At 44.0% G+C, this 16,019-nt stretch overlaps 1 protein-coding gene across 1 annotated transcript in view; it reads right to left on the bottom strand.

The window, feature by feature from the left end:
* LOC141649969 (uncharacterized) overlaps positions 1-16,019 on the bottom strand; it is a 29,740-nt gene that overhangs the window by 11,009 nt on the left and 2,712 nt on the right. The gene's annotated exons all lie outside the window — the stretch shown is intronic.

Here is a 16,019-nt window from a genome sequence, read left to right as displayed (position 1 = left end):
AAAAAGAAACAGGGTCCGGTACGACCTTGTGAACGGCTGAAATTGAAGTGTATAATACATGGTTTTACGGGATTCCGGGGTCCCAGAACAAAATTCTCCGGAAATCACATAGAAAGTTCTTCTGGTAAGATAAAGCGGCCACGCAAAGTTTGAGCACCAACGGAAGACATTTGGGGGTGGCGGTGTGCCACAAAGCAGCATTCGCCGAAACTCGGTGTAACACCCCACGGTAATTGAAGAGGTCCAGTGATAGGCTTAAATGACTAGTGCTTAAAGGGATTGGAAGTACTACTCATATCAACAAAGTGCACTTTCTTTTATGGTCATCCATGCGAAAGAACTCCAAAGTTAAGCGTGCTTGGCTGGGAGTAGTCTTAGGATGGGTGACCTCCTGGGAAGCTTCCTGGGATGCGCATGAGTGAGGACAAAATGCGCTATAAAGGACCTGTGTTGATCTGTGGGCCATGTACACAGCCTGGTGAGCTATCATAAGTAACCGCTCCCGACCCGGTTTGGGCCGGGGTGTTACACTCGGATTATCGTGAAAAATGTGTTAAAGCTTGTTATTTGAGGCTGAAATCGAACAGGTTAATACCTGAAATGAGCTCGGACGCGTGATTGAAAAACAGGGAGAAAAAGAAACTCGGTTTGGTACGACCTTCCGAACGGCTGAAATTGAAGTGTTTAATACACGGTTTTTCGGGATTCCGGGGTCCCGGAACAAAATTCTCCGGAAATCACATAGAAAGTTCCTCGGGTCAGATAAAGCGGCCACGCATAGTTTGAGCGCCAACGGAAGACATTTGGAGGTGCTGGTGTGCCACAAACCAGCATTCGCCGAAACTCGGATTATCGTGAAAAATGTGTTAAAGCTCGTTATTTGAGGCTGAAATCGAACAGGTTAATTCCTGAATTGAGCTCGGACGCGTGATTGAAAAACAGGGTGAAAAAGAAACAGGGTCCGGTACGACCTTCCGAATGGCTGAAATTGAATTGTATAATACGCGGTTTTTCGGGATTCCGGGCTCCCTGAACAAAATTCTCCGGAAATCGCATAGAAAGTTCCTCGGGTCAGATAAAGCGGCCACGCAAAGTTTGAGCACCAACGGAAGACATTTGGGGGTGCTTGGTGTGCCTGAAACCAAGATTCGCCGAAACTCGGATTATCGTGAAAAATGTGTTAAAGCTAGTTATTTAAGGCTGAAATCGAACAAGTTAATTCCTGAAATGAGCTCGGACGCGTGATTGAAAAACAGGGAGTAAAAGAAACAGGTCCCAGTCGACCTTCCGAATGGTCGAAATTGAAGTGTATAATACACGGTTTTTCGGGATTCCGGGTCCCAGAACAAAATTCTCGGAAATCACATAGAAATTTCCTCGGGTCTGATAAAGCGGCCACGCAACGTTTGAGCACCAACGGAAGACATTTGGGGGTGCCGGTGTTCCACAAACCAGCATTCGCCGAAACTCGGATTATCGTGAAAAATGTGTTAAAGCTCGTTATTTGAGGCTGAAATCGAACAGGTTAATTCCTGAAATAAGCTCGGACGCGTTATTGAAAAACAGGGAGAAAAAGAAACAGGGTCCCGTACGACCTTCTAAATGGCTGAAATTGAAGTGTATAATACACGGTTTTTCGGGATCCCGGAACAAAATTCTCGGGAAATCACATAGAAAGTTCCTCGGGTCGATAAAGCGGCCACGCAAAGTTTGAGCACCAACGGAAGACATTTGGGGTGCTTGGTGTGCCTGAAACCAAAGATTCGCCGAACTCGGATTATCGTGAAAAATGTGTTAAAGCTCGTTATTTGAGGTCAAATCGAACAGTTAATTCCTGAAATGAGCTCGGACGCGTTATTGAAAAACAGGAGAAAAAGAAACAGGGTCCCGTTTACCTTCTAAATGGTCGAAATTGAAGTGTATAATACACGGTTTTTCGGGATTGGTCCCGGAACAAAATTCTCGGAAATCACATAGAAAGTTCCTCGGGTCAGATAAAGCGGCCACGCAAAGTGTGAGCACCAACGGAAGACATTTGGGGGTGCTGCGGTGTACAAACCAAAGATTCGCGGAACTCGGATTATCGTGAAAAATGTGTTCAAGCTCGTTATTTGAGGTGAAATCGAACAAGTTAATTCTGAAATGAGCTTGGACGCGTGATTGAAAAAGCAGGAGAAAAAGAAACTCTGTTTGGTACGACCTTCCGAACGGCCGAAATTGAAGTGTTTAATACACGGTTTTTCGGATTCCGGTCCCTGAACAAAATTCTCCGTAAATCACATAGAAAGTTCCTCGGGTCAGATAAAGCGGCCACGCATAGTTTGAGCACCAACGGAAGACATTTGGGGTCTTTGGTGTGCCCAAACCAAGATTCGCCGAAACTCGGATTATCGTGAAAATGTGTTAAAGCTCGTTATTTGAGGCTGAAATCGAACAGGTTAATTCACGAAATGAGCTCGGACGCGTGATTGAAAAACAGGCGAAAAAAGAAACAGGTCCGTTACGACCTTCCGAATGGTCAAAATTGAAGTGTATAATACACGGTTTTTCTGGGATTCCGGTCCCTGAACAAAATTCTCCGGAAATCACATAGAAAGTTTCTCGGGTCAGATAAAGCGGCCACGCAACGTTTGAGCACCAACGGAAGACATTTGGGGTGCGGTGTTCCACAAACCAAAGATTCGCCGAAACTCGGATTATCGTGAAAAATGTGTTAAAGCTCGTTATTTGAAGTCAGAATGAACAAAGTTAATTCTGAAATGAGCTCGGACGCGTTATTGAAAAACAGGGGAAAAAGAAACAGGGTCCCGTACGACCTTCTAAATGGTCAAAATTGAAGTGTATAATACACGGTTTTTAGGATTCCGGTCCCTTAACAAAATTCTCCTAAATCACATAGAAAGTTCCTCGGGTCAGATAAAGCGGCCACGCAAAGTTTGAGCACCAACGGAAGACATTTGGGGTGCGGTGTGCCACAAACCAAAGATTCGCCAAACTCGGATTATCGTGAAAAATGTGTTAAAGCTCGTTATTTGAGGCTGAAATCGGAGAGGTTAATTCCTGAAATGAGCTCGGACGCGTGATTGAAAAACAGGGAGAAAAAGAAACAGGGTCCGGTACGACCTTCCGAACGGCTGAAATTGAAGTGTATAATACACGGTTTTTCGGGATTCCGGGGTCCCGGAACAAATTTTTCCGGAAATCACATAGAAAGTTCCCTGGGTTAGATAAATCGGTCACGCAAAGTTTGAGCACCAACGGAAGACATTTGGGCAGGTGTCGGTGTGCCACAAACCAGCATTCGCTGAAACTCGGATTATCGTGAAAAATTTGTTGAAGCTCGTTATTTGAGGCTGAAATCGAACAGCTTCATTCCTGAAATGAGCTCGGACGCGTGACTGAAAAACAGGGATAAAAAGAAACAGGGTCCGGTACGACCTTGTGAACGGCTGAAATTGAAGTGTATAATACATGGTTTTACGGGATTTCGGGGTCCCAGAACAAAATTCTCCGGAAATCACATAGAAAGTTCCTCTGGTAAGATAAAGCGGCCACGCAAAGTTTGATCACCAACGGAAGACATTTGGGGGTGCGGTGTGCGAAAAGCGAAATTCGCCAAACTCGGATTATCGTGAAAAATGTGTTAAAGCTTGTTATTTGAGGCTGAAATCGAACAGGTTAATACCTGAAATGAGCTCGGACGCGTGATTGAAAAACAGGGAGAAAAAGAAACTCGGTTTAGTACGACCTTCCGAACGGCTGAAATTGAAGTGTTTAATACACGGTTTTTCGGGATTCCGGTCCCTAACAAAATTCTCCGGAAATCACATAGAAAGTTCCTCGGGTCAGATAAAGCGGCCACGCAACGTTTGAGCACCAACGGAAGACATTTGGGGGTGCCGGTGTTCCACAAACCAAAGATTCGCCAAACTCGATTATCGTGAAAAATGTGTTAAAGCTCGTTATTTGAGGCTGAAATCGAACAGGTTAATTCCTGAAATGAGCTCGGACGCGTTATTGAAAAACAGGGAGAAAAAGAAACAGGGTCCCTCGGATTATCGTGAAAAATGTGTTAAAGCTCGTTATTTGAGGCTGAAATCGAACAAGTTAATTCCTGAAATGAGCTTGGACGCGTGATTGAAAAACAGGGAGAAAAAGAAACTCGGTTTGGTACGACCTTCCGAACGGCTGAAATTGAAGTGTTTAATACACGGTTTTTCGGGATTCCGGGGTCCCGGAACAAAATTCTCCGGAAATCACATAGAAAGTTCCTCGGGTCAGATAAAGCGGCCACGCATAGTTTGAGCACCAACGGAAGACATTTGGGGTGTCTTTGGTGTGCCACAAACCAAAGATTCGCCGAAACTCGAATTATCGTGAAAAATGTGTTAAAGCTCGTTATTTGAGTCTGAAATCGAAAAGGTTAATTCCTGAAATGAGCTCGGACGCGTGATTGAAAAACAGTGAAAAAGAAACAGGTCCGTTACGACCTTCCGAATGGCTGAAATTGAAGTGTATAATACACGGTTTTTCGGGATTCCGGGGTCCCGGAACAAAATTCTCCGGAAATCACATAGAAAGTTTCTCGGGTCAGATAAAGCGGCCACGCAACGTTTGAGCACCAACGGAAGACATTTGGGGGTGCCGGTGTTCCACAAACCAGCATTCGCCGAAACTCGGATTATCGTGAAAAATGTGTTAAAGCTCGTTATTTGAGGCTGTAATCGAACAGGTTAATTCCTGAAATGAGCTCGGACGCGTTATTGAAAAACAGGGAGAAAAAGAAACAGGGTCCCGTAAGACCTTCTAAATGGCTGAAATTGAAGTGTATAATACACGGTTTTTCGGATTCCGGGGTCCCGGAACAAAATTCTCCGGAAATCACATAGAAAGTTCCTCGGGTCAGATAAAGCGGCCACGCAAAGTTTGAGCACCAACGGAAGACATTTGGGGGTGCCGGTGTGCCACAAACCAGCATTCGCCGAAACTCGGATTATCGTGAAAAATGTGTTAAAGCTCGTTATTTGAGGCTGAAATCGAATAGGTTAATTCCTGAAATGAGCTCGGACGCGTGATTGAAAAACAGGCAGAAAAAGAAACAGTCCTAGTCGACCTTCCGAACGGCTGAAATTGAAGTGTATAATACACGGTTTTTCGGGATTCCGGGGTCCCGGAACAAATTTTTCCGGAAATCACATAGAAAGTTCCCTGGGTTAGATAAATCGGTCATGCAAAGTTTGAGCACCAACGGAAGACATTTGGGCAGGTGTCGGTGTGCCACAAACCAGCATTCGCTGAAACTCGGATTATCGTGAAAAATTTGTTGAAGCTCGTTATTTGAGGTCGAAATCGAACACTTCATTCCCGAAATGAGCTCGGACGCGTGGTAAAAAAAAAGGATAAAAAGAAATGGGTCCTGTTTACCTTGTGAACGGCTGAAATTGAAGTGTATAATACATGGTTTTACGGGATTTCGGGGTCCCAGAACAAAATTCTCCGGAAATCACATAGAAAGTTCCTCTGGTAAGATAAAGCGGCCACGCAAAGTTTGATCACCAACGGAAGACATTTGGGGGTGCCGGTGTGCCAGAAAGCAGCATTCGCCGAAACTCGGATTATCGTGAAAAATGTGTTAAAGCTTGTTATTTGAGGCTGAAATCGAACAGGTTAATACCTGAAATGAGCTCGGACGCGTGATTGAAAATTAGTTAGAAAAAGAAACTCGGTTTGGTACGACCTTCCGAACGGCTGAAATTGAAGTGTTTAATACACGGTTTTTCGGGATTCCGGGGTCCCGGAACAAAATTCTCCGGAAATCACATAGAAAGTTCCTCGGGTCAGATAAAGCGGCCACGCAACGTTTGAGCACCAACGGAAGACATTTGGGGGTGCCGGTGTTCCACAAACCAGCATTCGCCGAAACTCGGATTATCGTGAAAAATGTGTTAAAGCTCGTTATTTGAGGCTGAAATCGAACAGGTTAATTCCTGAAATGAGCTCGGACGCGTTATTGAAAAACAGGAGAAAAAAGAAACAGGGTCCCGTACGACCTTCTAAATGGTCGAAATTGAAGTGTATAATACACGGTTTTTCGGGATTCCGGTCTGAACAAAATTCTCGAAATCACATAGAAAGTTCCTCGGGTCGATAAAGCGGCCACGCAAAGTTTGAGCACCAACGGAAGACATTTGGGGGTGCTTGGTGTGCCAAACCAAAGATTCGCCGAACTCGGATTATCGTGAAAAATGTGTTAAAGCTCGTTATTTGAGGCTGAAATCGAACAGGTTAATTCCTGAAATGAGCTCGGACGCGTTATTGAAAAACAGGGAGAAAAAGAAACAGGGTCCCGTACGACCTTCTAAATGGCTGAAATTGAAGTGTATAATACACGGTTTTTCGGGATTCCGGGGTCCCGGAACAAAATTCTCGGGAAATCACATAGAAAGTTCCTCGGGTCAGATAAAGCGGCCACGCAAAGTTTGAGCACCAACGGAAGACATTTGGGGGTGCTTAGTGTACCTGAAAACCAAAGATTCACGGAACTCGGATTATCGTGAAAAATGTGTTAAAGCTCGTTATTTGAGGTGAAATCGAACAAGTTAATTCCGAAATTAGCTTGGACGCGTGATTGAAAAACAGGGAAAAAAGAAACTCGGTTTGGTACGACCTTCCGAACTACCGAAATTGAAGTGTTTAATACACGGTTTTTCGGGATTCCGGGGTCCCGGAACAAAATTTTCCGGAAATCACATAGAAAGTTCCTCGGGTTAGATAAAGCGGCCACGCATAGTTTGAGCACCAACGGAAGACATTTGGGGTGCCGGTGTTCCACAAACCAAAGATTCGCCGAAACTTCGGATTATCGTGAAAAATGTGTTAAAGCTCGTTATTTGAGCTGAAATCGAACAGGTTAATTCCTGAAATGAGCTCGGACGCGTGATTGAAAAACAGGAGAAAAAGAAACAGGTCCTAGTTTACCTTCTAAATGGTTGAAATTGAAGTGTATAATACACGGTTTTTCGGGATTCCGGGGTCCCTGAACAAAATTCTCCGGAAATCACATAGAAAGTTCCTCGGGTCAGATAAAGCGGACACGCAAAATTTGAGCACCAACGGAATACATTTGGGGGTGCCGGTGTGCCGCAAACCAGCATTCACCGAAACTCGGATTATCGTGAAAAATGTGTTAAAGGTCGTTATTTGAGGCTGAAATCGAACAGCTTCATTCCTGAAATGAGCTCGGACGCGTGATTGAAAAACAGGGAGAAAAAGAAACATAGTCCGGTGCGACCTTCTGAAGGGCTGAAATTGAAGTGTATAATACACGGTTTTTCGGGATTCCGGGATCCCGGAACAAAATTCTCCGGAAATCACATAGAAAGTTCCTCGGGTCAGATAAAGCGGCCACGCAAAGTTTGAGCACCAACGGAAGACATTTGGGGGTGCCGGTGTGCCACAAACCAGCATTCGCCGAAACTCGGATTATCGTGAAAAATGTGTTGAAGCTCGTTATTTGAGGCTGAAATCGAACAGGTTAATTCCTGAAATGAGCTCGGACGCGTGATTGAAAAACAGGGAGAAAAAGAAACAGGGTCCGGTACAACCTTCCGAACGACTGAAATTGAAGTGTATAATACACGGTTTTTCGGGATTCCGGGGTCCCGGAACAAATTTTTCCGGAAATCACATAGAAAGTTCCCTGGGTTAGATAAATCGGTCACACAAAGTTTGAGCACCAACGGAAGAAATTTGGGCAGGTGTCGGTGTGCCACAAACCAAAGATTCGGCAAAACTCGGATTATCGTGAAAAATTTGTTGAAGCTCGTTATTTGAGGTTTGAAATCGAACGACTTCATTCCCGAAATGAGCTCGGACGCGTGATTGAAAAACAGGAGAAAAAGAAACAGGTCCCAGACGACCTTCCGAACGGCCGAAATTGAAGTGTATAATACACGATTTTCGGATTCCGGCTCCGAACAAAATTCTCCTAAAATCGCATAGAAAGTTTCTCGGGTCGATAAAGCGGCCACGCAAAGTTTGAGCACCAACGGAAGACATTTGGGGTGCTTGGTGTGCCACAAACCAAGATTCGCCAAACTCGGATTATAGTGAAAAATGTGTTAAAACTAGTTATTTAAGGTCAAATCGAACAAGTTAATTCCTGAAATGAGCTCGGACGCGTGATTGAAAAAACAGGAGAAAAAGAAACAGGGTCCGTACGACCTTCTAAATGGTCAAATTGAAGTGTATAATACACGGTTTTTCGGGATTAAGTCCCGGAACAAAATTCTCCGGAAATCGCATAGAATGTTCCTCGGGTCAGATAAAGCGGCCACGCAAAGTTTGAGCAACAACGTAAGACATTTGGGGGTGCCGTGTGCCACAAACCAAAGATTCACGGAACTCGGATTATCGTGAAAAATGTGTTAAAGCTTGTTATTTGAGGCTGAAATCGAACAGGTTAATTCCTAAAATGAGCTCGGACGCGTGATTGAAAAACAGGGAGAGAAAGAAACTCGGTCCAGTACGACCTTCTGAACGGCTGAAATTGAAGTTCCTCGGGTCAGATAAAGCGGCCACGCATAGTTTGAGCACCAACGGAAGACATTTGGGGTGTCTTTGGTGTCCCACAAACCAAAGATTCGCCGAAACTCGGATTATCGTGAAAAATGTGTTAAAGCTCGTTATTTGAGGTGAAATCGAACAGGTTAATTCTGAAATGAGCTCGGACACGTGATTGAAAAACAGGAGAAAAAGAAACAGGTCCTAGATTTACCTTCTAAATGGTCAATTTGAAGTGTATAATACACGGTTTTTCGGGATTCGGCTCCCGAACATAATTCTCCGGAAATCGCATAGAAAGTTCCTCGGGTCGATAAAGCGGCCACGCAAAGTTTGAGCACCAACGGAAGACATTTGGGGTGCTTGGTGTGCCAAAACCAAGATTCGCCGAAACTCGGATTATCGTGAAAAATGTGTTAAAGCTCGTTATTTGAGGTCAAATCGTATGAGTTAATTCCGAAAATGAGCTTGGACTCGTGATTGAAAAACTGGCGAAACAAAACAACGGTCCTAGACGACCTTCCGAATGGTCAAATTGAAGTGTATAATACACGGTTTTTCTAATTCGGGGTCCCGAACAAAATTCTCGTGAAATCACATAGAAAGTTCCTCGGGTCAGATAAAGCGGCCACGCAAAGTTTGAGCACCAACGGAAGACATTTGGGGTGCCGGTGTTCCACAAACCAAAGATTCGCAAAACTCGGATTATCGTGAAAAATGTGTTAAAGCTCGTTATTTGAGGCCGAAATCGAACAGTTAATTTCTCGAAATGAGCTCGGACGCGTTATTGAAAAAAAAAAAAACAGGAGAAAAAGAAACAGGTCCGATGCGACCTTACAATGGTGAAATTGAAGTGTATAATACACGGTTTTTCGGGATTCCGGGTCCCGGAACAAAATTTTCCGGAAATCACATAGAAAGTTCCTCGGGTCAGATAAATCGGCCACGCAAAGTTTGAGCACCAACGGAACACATTTGGGGGTGCCGGTGTGCCAAAACCAAAGATTCGCCAAACTTCGGATTATCGTGAAAAATGTGTTAAAGCTCGTTATTTGAGGCCGAAATCGAACAGGTTAATTCTGAAATGAGCTCGGACGCGTGATTGAAAAACAGGAGAAAAAGAAACAGGGTCCGATTTACCTTCCGAACAACCGAAATTGAAGTGTATAATACACGGTTTTTCGGGATTCCGGGTCCCGGAACAAAATTTTCCGGAAATCACATAGAAAGTTCCTCGGGTCCGATAAAGCGGCCACGCAAAGTTTGAGCACCAACGGAAGACATTTGTGGGTGCCGGTGTGCCAAACCAAAGATTCGCCGAACTCGGATTATCGTGAAAAATGTGTTAAAGCTTGTTATTTGAGGCTGAAATCGAACGGGTTAATTTACGAAATGAGCTCGGACGCGTGATTGAAAAACAGGAGAAAAAGAAACTCGGTCCGATTTACGACCTTACGAATGTGTTTTGAAATTGAAGTGTTTAATACACGGTTTATCGGGATTCCGGGATCCCGGAACAAAATTCTCCGGAAATCACATAGAAAGTTCCTCGGGTCAGATTAAGCGGCCACGCAAAGTTTGAGCTCCAACGGAAAACATTTGGGGGTGCCGGTGTGCCACAAACCAGCATTCGCCGAAACTCGGATTATCGTGAAAAATGTGTTAAAGCTCGTTATTTGAGGCTGAAATCGAACAGGTTAATTCCTGAAATGAGCTCGGACGCGTGATTGAAAAACAGGAGAAAAAGAAACAGGGTCCGTCATTTACCTTCCGAACGGATAAAATTGAAGTGTATAATACACGGTTTTTCGGGATTCCGGTCCGGAACAAAATTTAAAATCACATAGAAAGTTCCTCGGGTCCGATAAAGCGGCCACGCAAAGTTTGAGCACCAACGGAAGACATTTGTGGGTGCCGGTGTGCCACAAACCAAAGATTCGCGGAACTCGGATTATCGTGAAAAATGTGTTAAAGCTCGTTATTTGAGGCTGAAATCGAACAGGTTAATTCTGAAATGAGCTCGGACGCGTGATTGAAAAACAGGAGAAAAAGAAACTCGGTCCCAGACGACCTTCCGAACGGTGAAATTGAAGTTCTCGGGTCGATGAAGCGAAGAACGCAAAGTTTGAGCACCAACGGAAGACATTTGGGGTGCTTAGGTGTGCCAAAACCAAAGATTAGCAAACTCGGATTATCGTGAAAAATGTGTTAAAGCTCGTTATTTGAGGCTGAAATCGAACAAATTAATTCCTAAAATGAGCTCGGACGCGTGATTGACAAACAGCGAAAAAGAAACAGGTCCCATCGACCTTCCGAATGGTCAAATTTAAGTGTATAATACACGGTTTTTCTGGATTCTGAGTCCCTAAAAAAATTCTCCGGAAATCACATAGAAAGTTCCTCGGGTCAAATAAAGCGGCCACGCAAAGTTTGAGCACCAACGGAAGACATTTGGGGGTGCCGGTGTACCACAAACCAAGATTCGCCGAAACTCGGATTATCGTGAAAAATGTGTTAAAGCTCGTTATTTGAGGTTGAAATCGAAATCAACAGCATTCCTGAAATGAGCTCGGACGCGTGATTGAAAAACGTGGAGAAAAAGAAATAGGGTCCGATCGACCTTCCGAATAATGAAATTGAAGTGTATAATACACGGTTTTTCGGGATTCCGGTCCCGAACAAAAATTTCCTAAATCACATAGAAAGTTCCTCGGTCAGATAAAGCGGCCACGCAAAGTTTGAGCACCAACGGAAGACATTTGGGGGTGCCTGTGTGCCACAAACCAAAGATTCGCGAACTCGGATTATCGTGAAAAATGTGTTAAAGCTTGTTATTTGAGGTCAAATCGAACAGTTAATCCTGAAATGAGCTTGGACGCGTGATTGAAAAACAGGGAAAAAGAAACTCGGTCCGGTACGACCTTCGAGCAATGAAATTGAAGTGTTAAATACACGGTTTTTTTCGGGATTCCGGATCCGGAACAAAATTCTTCTCCGGAAATCACATAGAAAGTTCCTCGGGTTAGATAAAGCGGCCATGCAAAGTTTGAGCACCAACGGAAGACATTTGGGGGTGCCGGTGTGCCACAAACCAGTATTCGCCGAAACTCGAATTATCGTGAAAAATGTGTTAAAGCTCGTTATTTGAGGCTGAAATCGAACAGGTTAATTCCTGAATTGAGCTCGGACGCGTTATTGAAAAACAGGGAGAAAAAGAAACAGGCTCGTACGACGACCTTCAATGGTCAAAATTAAAGTGTATAATACACGGTTTTGGCCGGATACTGGGGTCCCGAACAAAATTCTCCGAAATCACATAGAAAGTTCCTCGGGTCAGATAAAGCGGCCACGCAAAGTTTGAGCACCAACGGAAGACATTTGGGGGTGCCGGTGTGCCACAAACCAGCATTCGCCGAAACTCGGATTATCGTGAAAAATGTGTTAAAGCTTGTTATTTGAGGCTGAAATCGAACAGGTTAATTTCTGAAATGAGCTCGGACGCGTGATTGAAAAACAGGGAGAAAAAGAAACTCGGTCCTGCATTTACCTTCGAATAAATTGAAATTGAAGTGTTTAATACACGGTTTATCGGGATTCCGGGATCCCGGAACAAAATTCTCCGGAAATCACATAGAAAGTTCCTCGGGTCAGATTAAGCGGCCACGCAAAGTTTGAGCTCCAACGGAAAACATTTGGGGGTGCTGTGCCAAAACCAAAGATTCGCCAAACTCGGATTATCGTGAAAAATGTGTTAAAGCTCGTTATTTGAGGTCAAATCGAACAGTTAATTCTGAAATGAGCTCGGACGCGTGATTGAAAAACAGGGAGAAAAAGAAACAGGGTCCGGTACGACCTTCCGAACAGCTGAAATTGAAGTGTATAATACACGGTTTTTCGGGATTCCGGGGTCCCGGAACAAAAATTTCCGGAAATCACATAGAAAGTTCCTCGTGTCAGATAAAGCGGCCACGCAAAGTTTGAGCACCAACGGAAGACATTTTTGGGTGCCGGTGTGCCACAAACCAGCATTCGTCGGAACTCGGATTATCGTGAAAATTGTGTTAAAGCTTGTTATTTGAGGCTGAAATCGAACAGGTTAATTCCTGAAATGAGCTCGGACGCGTGATTGAAAAACAGGGAGAAAAAGAAACTCGGTCCGGTACGACCTTCTGAACGGCTGAATTTGAAGTTCCTCGGGTCAGATGAAGCAGCAACGCAAAGTTTGAGCACCAACGGAAGACATTTGGGGGTGCCGGTGTGCCACAAACCAGCATTCGCCGAAACTCGAATTATCGTGAAAAATGTGTTAAAGCTCGTTATTTGAGGCTGAAATCGAACAGGTTAATTCCTGAAATAAGCTCGGACGCGTGATTGAAAAACAGGCAGAAAAAGAAACAGGTCCTACCTTCCAATGGTCAAATTGAAGTGTATAATACACGGTTTTTCGGGATTCCGGTCCCAAACAAAATTCTCCTAAATCACATAGAAAGTTCCTCGGGTCATATAAAGCGGCCACGCAAAGTTTGAGCACCAACGGAAGACATTTGGGGTTGCCGGTGTTCCACAAACCAAAGATTCGCCAAAACTCGGATTATCGTGAAAAATGTGTTAAAGCTCGTTATTTGAGGCTGAAATCGAACAGTTAATTCCCGAATTGAGCTCGGACGCGTTATTGAAAAACAGGAGAAAAAGAAACAGTCTCGATGCGACCTTCGAATGGTCAAATTAAAGTGTATAATACACGGTTTTTCAGATTCCGGTCCCTGAACAAAATTCTCCATAAATCACATAGAAAGTTCCTCGGGTCGGATAAAGCGGCCACGCAAAGTTTGAGCACCAACGGAAGACATTTGGGGTGCCGGTGTGCCCAAACCAAAGATTCGCCGAAACTCGGATTATCGTGAAAAATGTGTTAAAGCTCGTTATTTGAGGCTGAAATCGAACAAGTTAATTCCTGAAATGAGCTCGGACGCGTGATTGAAAAACAGGAGAAAAAGAAACATGGTCCTAATCGACCTTCCGAATAAAATTAAATTGAACCGTATAATACACGGTTTGTTGTCTAGATTCCGGGTCCGAACAAAAATTTCCGGAAATCACATAGAAAGTTCCTCGGGTCAGATAAAGGGGCCACGCAAAGTTTGAGCACCAACGGAAGACATTTGTGGGTGCCGGTGTGCCACAAACCATGATTCGCCGAAACTCGGATTATCGTGAAAAATGTGTTAAAGCTAGTTATTTAAAAATTTGAAATCGAACAAGTTAATTCCTAAAATGAGCTCGGACGCGTGATTGAAAAACGGAGAAAAAGAAACAGTGGTCCGTGACGACCTTCCGAACAAATGAAATTGAAGTGTATAATACACGGTTTTCGGATTCCGGTCCCGAACAAAATTTTCCGGAAATCACATAGAAAGTTCCTCGGGTGAGATAAAGCGGCCACGCAAAGTTTGAGCACCAACGGAAGACATTTGTGGGTGCCGGTGTGCCACCAAACCAGCATTCACGGAACTCGGATTATCGTGAAAAATGTGTTAAAGCTTGTTATTTGAGGTCGAATCGAACAGTTAATTCTGAAATGAGCTCGGACGCTTGATTGAAAAACAGGAGAAAAAGAAACTCGATGCAGTACGACCTTCCGAACGGTGAAATTGAAGTTCCTCGGGTCGATGAAGCAAAGAACGCAAAGTTTGAGCACCAACGGAAGACATTTGGGGTGCTTAGGTGTGCCCAAACCAAAGATTAGCCGAAACTCGGATTATCGTGAAAAATGTGTTAAAGCTCGTTATTTGAGGTCTGAAATCGAACAAAAGTTAATTCTGAAATGAGCTCGGACGCGTGATTGAAAAACAGCGAAAAAGAAACAGGTCCCAGACGACCTTCGAATGGTTTGAAATTGAAGTGTATAATACACGGTTTTTCGGGATTCGGAGTCCCGGAAAAAATTCTCCTAAATCACATAGAAAGTTCCTCGGGTCAGATAAAGCGGCCACGCAAAGTTTGAGCACCAACGGAAGACATTTGGGGTGCCGATGTGCCACAAACCAAAGATTCGCCAAACTCGGATTATCGTGAAAAATGTGTTAAAGCTCGTTATTTGAGGCTGAAATCGAACAAAAGTTAATTCTGAAATGAGCTCGGACGCGTGATTGAAAAACAAAGCGAAAAGAAACAGGTCCTGTACGACCTTCCGAATAGTTTGAAATTGAAGTGTATAATACACGGTTTTTCGGGATTCCGGGATCCCGAACAAAATTCTCCGGAAATCACATAGAAAGTTCCTCGGGTCAGATAAAGCGGCCATGCAAAGTTTGAGCACCAACGGAGGACATTTGGGGGTGCTTGTGTTCCACAAACCAAAGATTCGCCGAAACTCGGATTATCGTGAAAAATGTGTTAAAGCTCGTTATTTGAGGATCAAATCGAACAGGTTGATTCCTGAAATGAGCTCGGACGCGTGATTGAAAAACAGGAGAAAAAGAAACAGGGTCCGGTACAACCTTCGAAAAAATTGAAGTGTATAATACACGGTTTTGGATTTCGGGTCCCGAACAAAAATTTGAAAATCACATAGAAAGTTCCTCGGGTCAGATAAAGCGGCCACGCAAAGTTTGAGCACCAACGGAAGACATTTGGGGTACCGGTGTGCCACAAACCAAGATTCGCCGAAACTCGGATTATCGTGAAAAATGTGTTAAAGCTCGTTATTTGAGGTGAAATCGAACAAGTTGATTCCTGAAATGAGCTCGGACGCGTGATTGAAAAACAGGAGAAAAAGAAACAGGTTCGGTCGACCTTCCGAACAAATTTGAAATTGAAGTGTATAATACACGGTTTTTCGAGATTCCGGTCCCGAACAAAATTTCCGGAAATCACGTGAAAGTTCCTCGAGTCAGATAAAGCGGCCACGCAAAGTTTGAGCACCAACGGAAGACATTTTGGGGTGCCTGTGCCACAAACCAAAGATTCGCGAAACTCGATTATCGTGAAAATGTGTTAAAGCTCGTTATTTGAGGCTGAAATCGAACATGTTAATTCTGAAATGAGCTCGGACGCGTGATTGAAAAACGAGGAGAAAAAGAAACAGGGTCCTGTGACGACTTTACTTCTCGAATGGTCAAATTGAAAAGTATAATTCACGGTTTTTCAGATTCCGGTCCCTGAAACAAAATTCTCCTGAAATCACATAGAAAGTTCCTCGGGTCGATAAAGCGGCCACGCAAAGTTTGAGCACCAACGGAAGACATTTGGGGGTGCCGGTGTGCGAAACCAAGATTCACGGAACTCGGATTATCATGAAAAATGTGATAAAGCTCGTTATTTGAGGTCAAATCGAACAGTTAATTCCTCGAAATGAACTCGGACGCGTTATTGAAAAACAAGGAGAAAAAGAAACAGGTCCGGTGCACGACCTTCCAATGGTCAAATTGAAGTGTATAATACACTCTTTTCGGATT

Source organism: Silene latifolia, chromosome 3, assembly GCF_048544455.1.
Source record: "Silene latifolia isolate original U9 population chromosome 3, ASM4854445v1, whole genome shotgun sequence".
Classification (NCBI taxonomy): Eukaryota; Viridiplantae; Streptophyta; class Magnoliopsida; order Caryophyllales; family Caryophyllaceae; genus Silene; species Silene latifolia.
This window is presented reverse-complemented; position numbering and strand designations above follow the sequence as displayed.